The sequence below is a fragment of the Rhinolophus hipposideros genome, assembly GCF_964194185.1.
Source record: "Rhinolophus hipposideros genome assembly, chromosome: 4".
Lineage (NCBI taxonomy): Eukaryota > Metazoa > Chordata > Mammalia > Chiroptera > Rhinolophidae > Rhinolophus > Rhinolophus hipposideros.
The window spans coordinates 33,144,391-33,151,488 of NC_138050.1; the positions used below are offsets into that span (position 1 = coordinate 33,144,391).

Below are 7,098 nucleotides of genomic sequence, written 5' to 3' on the forward strand. Positions count from 1 at the left end.
AAATTTACATGGAACCACAAAAAAATCTGAATAGTCATAGTAATCTGGAGAAAGAACAAAGCTGGAGGTACCACACTACCTGATACCAAACTATACTACAAAGCCATAGTAATTAAAACAGCATTGTACTTGCATAAAAAGAAAAAAAAAACAAAAGAAACACACACACATAGATTAATGAAATAGAATAGAGAGTCTAGTAACAAACCCAATTAATCTATGACAAAAGAGGCAAGAATATACAATGGGGTAAAGAAAGCCATTTCAGTGAATGGTGCTGAGAAAACTGGACATATATATGCAAAAATAAATAAATAAATAAATAAATAAATAAATAAATAAATAAATAAATAAATACAGACAACTTTCTTACACCGTATAAAAGAATAAACTCAAAATGGATTAAAGACTTAAATATAAGACCAAAACCCATAAAACTCCTATAAGAAAACATAGGCAGCAAACTCACAGACATTGCTCCCAGTAATAGTTTTTTGGATGTTTTCTTAGGCAAGGGAAGCAAAAGAAATAATAAATAAATGAGACTACATTAAATTAAAATGTTTTGCGCAGCAAAGGAAACCATCAACAAAATAAAAGAATAAGCTACTGAATGGGAGAAGATATTCGCCAATGATACCTCTGAGGAGGGTTTAATATGTAAAATATATAAGGAATGAATGCAACTTAACACCAAAAAGACAAACATTGATTAAAAAATGAGCAGAGCCTTTTTTGCCTGCTCCCCTGTCCCCCTAAGCATTGCCCTGACTGCATCACGCTCACTCAGAGCTCCTGCAAAGCCAGGGCTCCCCTTGTCTTGTTCCAGCGACCATCATGATCATCTACTGGGACCTCACCAGCCATAATGAAACGTTCTTTGACAGTTACAAGATCAGGGAGATCGTGGTCGTACTATGCCTGGAGGTGGAGGGGAAGGTGGTCAGTAGGACAGAGGATAACACTGATGACTCACTCATTGGTGGAAATGCCTCTGCTGAAGGTACCGGAAAGCACCAGTAATCACTGGTGTGAGTGTTGCCATGAACCATTATTTGTAGAAAACCAGCTTCACAAAAGAAGCTTGCAAGAAGTACATCAACGATTAAATGAAATCAATCAAAGGGAAATGAAGAACAGAGACTGAAAATAGTAAAACCTTTTATAACAGGGACTGCAGAGCTAATCAAGCACATCCTTGCTAATTTCAAAATCTACCAATTCTTTATTGGTGAAAACATGAATCCAGATGGCATGTTTTCTCTGCTGGAGTACCCTGAGGAAGATGTGACCCCATATATGATTTTCTGTAAGGATGGTTTGGAAATGGAAAAATGTTAACAAAGTTGGCCATTTGACCCATCCCCAGTCATCATCATAACTGGCTGCTGCTTTTCATCTACACACCACCACTAGGACAGATGGAACGGATGCCACCTTGAGCTCTTTGTTTATTCCAACATTGATTTATTTGCAGCAGAGACATTGTTTTTAAGAAACAATGGAGTGTGTCTAAACATAAAATGCATTTAAAGTCATTTGAGACAATGCCTCTTAGCTTAATACATCTTTAAATCCATCCTGTGTAGTGTTCCTGGAGAAGCTAGAGATTATTTATTAGACAGTGTAAGTGCAAGGCTGTTTTCAGACAACTTCTACAGTGAAAACTACTTCTGGGACTGGAATATAAAAAAAATAAGGATACCAAGTCTTAATTTGGAGTTGAAGTGAAGGGAAAGACCATGCTCACAGCACAGCCCACATTTGAGGTGGATTCCTCAGACATTTCATCACCTACAAATGGAAGTAGTTAACTCTGGAAGAGATTACCAAAATAATAAAAAGAGACTAATACAGTTGGGAAAAAAAACATCGGGCAGAGGACCTGAATAGAAGTTTTTCCAAAGGGGACATACAGATAGCCAATAGACATATGAAAAGATGCTCAATGTCGGTAATCATCAGAGAAATGAAAATTAAAACCACAATGAAAATTAAAATCACCTCATACCTCTCAGAATTGTTATCAACAATAAATCAACAAATAAGTTTGGTGGAGGTGAGGACGTGCAGAAAAAGGAATCCTTGTGCACTGTTGGTATGATTGCAAATTGGTGCAGCCACTGTGGAAAACAGTATGGAGGTTCCTCAAAAAATTAAAAATATAACTACTTATGATCCAGCAATTCCACTTCTGGGTATTTATCCAAGGAAATCCAAAACACTAATTCAAAAATATATATGGACTTCTATGATCATTGCAGTGTTATTTACAATAGCCAAGATATAGAAGCAACCTAAGTGTTCATTGATAGATGATTGGATAAAGAAGTGGTACATATAAACACTGGAATATTACTTGGCCATTAAACAGAATGAAATCTTAACATTTGCGACAATGTGGATGGACCTGGAGGGATTATGCTTAGTGAAATAAGTCAGACAGAGAAAGACAAATACTATATGATTTCTCTTATATATGAAATCTAAAAATTAAAGTCAATGAACAAAGAAAACAGAAATTCATATATACAGAGAACACACTTACGGCTGCCAAAAGGGAGGGAGGTAAGGGGGCTGGATAAAAAAGGTGAAGGGATTAAAAAGTACAAATTGGTAGTTCCAGAATAGTCATGGGGATATAAAATATAGGATAGGAATGTAGTCAATAATATTGTAATAGCTATGTATGGTGTCAGGTGGTTACTACATTTACTGGGGGAAATCACTTCTTAAGTTTTATAAAACTAATATAATATTGAATGTCAACTGTAATTGAAAAATTAAAAAAATAAAATAAAAAGTCCTGGTTCAAACAATAAATATACTGGGCAGTGTTCTCATTTTAAAAAATAATATTCTACCACATCGACTTTATTACATTAGAACTTTATTAGAAAAAGACATTGCGTTGTAAAATCTAATACAAAAATGGAGACGTGAATAATCTTTTATTAAAATATATTTAATTATAATTATACTTTACACTAATGATATATTTTATTTCTAAGAGCTTAGAAAGCAAATATATAAGGAAATATATAACCTAATTATTCCTAAATGTGTACTTTTACTTTTTGCAATATTATCTAAATTAATTTAGTGAACACATTATCGTTGATTGAGTACAAAGCTATGCATCACTCAACCTTAGAAATATTTTCTCCAAATTTCTTAACTAAACAAATGTCATTAGTAAGAACAGTTTGAGAGCTTTCTCACTCCCAGATCCTTTGAAGTGCTTCATTGGCATGAACTTAAGTTTATGTGTAAAGCAGGGGCCATGCCCTCAACCTAAGACGAATACAATGATCCATGATAAAGACATAATACAAGAGCAGTGTTTTCATTCTATAAAAATATCAATGCAGACAGGCCCCTAGGCTTAAACATGTCATGTTTCAGAATAGACTGCATAAATTGAAGTTTGGATTGCATAGTTTGCTCTGTGTATTTTCCCATTGCCTTCAGTCATACTCCTTCTACAGCTTTCGTACATTGTAAAAAAAGTGTAAGAAGCCAAATACCAGTTAGTACTATCCTGGCTAAAAATGTACATTGTATGTGTTTAAGGTTAGAATTAATTGCTAATATTATGAATAAGAAGAGTTGCCTCAGGCATCCCTGGGACAACAGATTAGCTCTTTTAGAATCCAGGGAATAACATATAAAAGAGAAACCCAGCCCTGGTGGAAGGTGGAGGCAATCTCACAAAAATATTTGTTTCATATTTTCAATGGTTTATCTATGACAATATGAGTATATATCCCACCCGGGGGTCATTTGACAACACTGTTGTCCTCCCCAAATATAAAACATACTAAAATGTGTACCTAAGTAAAGGAAAATGCAGAGGCCTCTCTAGTCTCTGCACACACGGTGATTCGTCTGCAGTGTGATTTGGGGGTAAAGATGGGTGTGATAATCCTGTGTGGCCACTGAGCTCTTCATACTGACTCCCACATATTCTGTTTGCCAGCTCAAAAATTCTACCTAAGTATCGGTACACCAGACTTGGAACCCTCATTTATCCTTTCTCCCTGCAAATTGAACATTTACGTCTACCGTCCAGTATTCTTAGAAGAACATAAATAAGTTTTAAATTTTCAGAAATTACCACATTGAATACTTTGGGAATCTGAAGGAAATCTGCAGCTCTGTTTTACTTACTATTGAATCCCCTGCCCAGAGGAAGGATATAACCACAGAATACTAAATCATATTTCCTTTGATCCCCAAATTTGACAAGCACAGTGATTGAAAAACCTCAATGGATATCTACCTCTGTCACTTATAGGAATTTTCTTAACATCTTTTTCAAAGTTTACTATTTAACTATAAAAATTCAAGGGGTACATAGGAAATATTAACAATAGAATTTATTTTTAAACTTTATTCCTAACATCTTTTCATTTATTATAACACCCCCTTATGTTGTAGTTTCCAGCTTCTACAAATGAAGCAATAAATCTTAAATATGAATTTTAACATTATTAATTTGTTCCATGTTGAAATAGAGAAAAATATATGTTTTAAGATTTCTTTTGTTTTTTTCTTCTCTTTCCTTCCTCACTCCTTCCTTCCTCCCTTCCTTCCCTTCCTTACCTTCCCTCTTTTCTTCTTTCCTTCCTTTCTTTCTTCCTTCCTTCCTTCCTTCCTTCCTTCCTTCCTTCCTTCCTTCCTTCCTTCTTCCTTCCTTCCTTCCTTCCTTCCTTCCTTCCTTCCTTCCCTCCTTCCTTTTTTCCTTCCTTCCTTCCTTCCATCCTTCCTTCTTTCCTTCCTTCCTTCCGTCGTCCTTCCTTTCTTTCCTTTCTTTTTCTCCCTCCCTTTTCTTTTTCCATCCTTCCTATCAGAGCTACTGAAAAGGTCAAATAGCTTTTTAGACAAAATGCATTCCTGTCAAATCCATATAAAACAGAAACTGCAGCCGATCCCCTAGTTCACAATTTAGTAAGATTATCACCATTCTCCCTACTTGGAAATTTGCTGAAAAGGAATGCATATACTGCATCTATAAATGCTCATGTCATAAAAAAAGAAACAACAATGAATTTAGGAAATGGCCATGAAAGTCTACTCTCTCTTGTCTAGGATTCAGGGTCAAGTTATAAATGTTAGATGCTCAAAGAGATAACTATCACTCCCTCAACTTCCTGCTGTCATTGTGATCCAAAGTAAAATCAATGTTAAACTATGAAATAAGAAGAAGGAAGCCATCCACGTTCAGGTTTGTTTTTGTTTTTCTTCATGATGTCTGTTTCAATGTGCTTTGTATTTTGGCTATATGCATAGATGTTCCTTCAAAAAGTATCTCATTTTTGTAATGGTTGCCTTTGTATGCTGGTGTGTGAAGTCCATCTGTTGGATAGCCATGTTTTCAACCTCACTGGTTACTAGGGGAAGAGTTGGTTCATTAGGATTCTCTGTCTCCTCCCAGATAAACCACTTTTTCATTGCCAAGAATTATCCTTTGTGGGTTTAAATATATCTGTAGACCAATCAGCACATGCTTATTAAACACTGAACACAATTGTAGTATGTACCACACGCAGGCCGAAAATATAGATTAAAATATCCCTTTCTCTTAGATTTTTTTTTTTTAGCTTCTGAAATGATGAAGAGCCATAGAAAAATCAAACATGTTGTTAACAGTTCAGGAATGAATAAGTCAGGTGAAAAATTAATGTGAGAGGCTTCTGGATATAAAACTCACTCTGGATTCTGTTTCTCATGGAGAAATTCAGAATTGATCCATCTTGAAACATAATTAAGGTGTTTTATAGGCAAAGAAAAATGGGCTAAATGTTCATGGTATCTAAAAAGTATGGGCAAAGAGAATGTATAAATCTCTCTTGAAGGCTGGTAAATGATTAGCTGAAGTGAAGGCTTTAATAGGTGGAGAGTGGGAGATAAGTACATTAAATAGGGTAGTTCGCATTATAAAGAACCTTAAGTACACTGACAGGAATTTTGTATAAATGAGGAACCGCTGAGATCTTTTAGCAAGAGAATGACAGGATAAAAGTAATGTTTCCCAATTGGCTTGGAAGCAATGTGCAATGCATACTGGAGTTGGGAGAAAGAGCTATTGTACCATCCTCATAATTCAGTATTCTCTAAAATATTATAACGCTTTGAAAAAAGTCAAAAGTTTCCCTTAGATATACCACTTGATAGTGTGAGAGCTCCATATCTCATCTATCATGACATTATACTTCTCATCATGAACTCTTGACAGCAGAAAGCAGATCAGGAAGCTTTCCCCAAAGCTATCCCACACGTTCACAACTCATCCATCTCTGAACAATCAGCCACACCCAGAACATTACATGTTTGTCCAAGAATAAAGACTGGAAATTCCAAGCTGCTTTTCTTTTGAACTTAATCTTGAGTTATGTGAAGATGTCCTTGATTTATAAGAAGGTTTCATACTGTGACTGTTTCCTTTCTGGTGTTAACAATGTTAATTTTCATCAGTGTTTTTCAAGGGTATTACTTTCTGCTCTGTATTATTATAGAAGCCAGTAACTTTAATGTGTTTCTCAAATTCATTCCACTTGGCTTTCAAATAACAATCAATTACAAATATATATGTATATATTTGTATGTGTATGGATAAAAAAATATTAAAGCCATTATTCTTCTCCCAATTAAGGTGTCTATAATTTTAAGAAGATTTTAGCCCTCTAAGAGTTGTTCATAGACTCACTGAATAACGTTACATAGTTAATGAAAGCTGTTAACTGACCTCAAACTTTGTTTCCTCATCCACTTAGGGACCCAACTGCACTTATTTTCAAGTGTGCCTGGAAGTTGGATGGTGTCATGGAAATGAGTTTGGAATAGAACGTGATTAGAAGTAATAAGTGATATTTGAGCCTAATCCTCAAAATTCTCATGTATATTTGCCATATTCTTCACCCCTATGAAAAACTGGAATGGAGACAATAACAGAATCTTTTAAAACCAATATCCCTAGTGATTTAGAGGAGATAAATCATCCCACTGGTGTGTCCACCTGTCCACTGTAGGTACATGAGTAAGAAATTGGCTTCTATTGTTACAGAAGTTCTGTTCTATCCTATCCTATCCTATCCT

General features: G+C 35.1%; 1 pseudogene across 1 annotated transcript; it reads left to right on the forward strand.

Annotated features, from left to right (window-relative positions):
- Positions 1-837: 837 nt before the first annotated feature.
- On the forward strand, positions 838-1,341 carry LOC308496717 (translationally-controlled tumor protein-like; annotated as a pseudogene). Its single transcript has one exon. The product of its transcript is annotated as a translationally-controlled tumor protein-like (transcript).
- The last annotated feature ends 5,757 nt before the right edge of the window (positions 1,342-7,098 follow it).